Source organism: Gavialis gangeticus, unplaced genomic scaffold (assembly GCF_001723915.1).
Source record: "Gavialis gangeticus isolate Ggan-Ray unplaced genomic scaffold, GavGan_comp1, whole genome shotgun sequence".
Lineage (NCBI taxonomy): Eukaryota > Metazoa > Chordata > Crocodylia > Gavialidae > Gavialis > Gavialis gangeticus.
Genome location: NW_017729027.1, coordinates 4312945 through 4313403, shown reverse-complemented (window position 1 = coordinate 4313403; position 459 = coordinate 4312945). Strand labels below are relative to the sequence as shown.

Genomic DNA, 459 nt, shown 5'->3' with positions numbered 1-459 from the left:
AAGATTGCAGCAAGATCTGGATAGGTTACAGGAGTGGGCTAACATAAACAGGATGCGTTTCAATACTGACAAGTGCAGGGTGCTGAACTTAGGCAGCAGAAACCAGCAGCACACTTATAGAATGGGAAACTCCCTTCTTGAAAGCACAGAGGCAGAGAGGGATCTTGGAGTTGTTACTGACTCCAGGATGAACATGGGCCGACAATGCAAGGTCACGGTTGGCAGGGCTAACCAGACCTTGTCGTGCATCCATGGGTGCATCTCAGGTAGAGCCAGGGAGGTGATCCTCCCCCTCTACGCGACCCCGGTCGGGCCGCAGCTGGAGTACTGCATCCAGTTGTGTGCGCCCCACTTCAGGAGGGATGTGGACAGCGTTGAAGGGGTCCGGAGGAGGGCCACCCGCATGATCCGGAGACAACAGAGCAGACCCTACAATGAAAGACTGCGGGACCTAAACCT

General features: G+C 54.9%; 1 protein-coding gene across 6 annotated transcripts in view; it reads right to left on the bottom strand.

The window, feature by feature from the left end:
* The window catches only part of SNX14 (sorting nexin 14), a 152241-nt gene that overhangs the window by 138998 nt on the left and 12784 nt on the right, over positions 1-459 (bottom strand). The gene's annotated exons all lie outside the window — the stretch shown is intronic.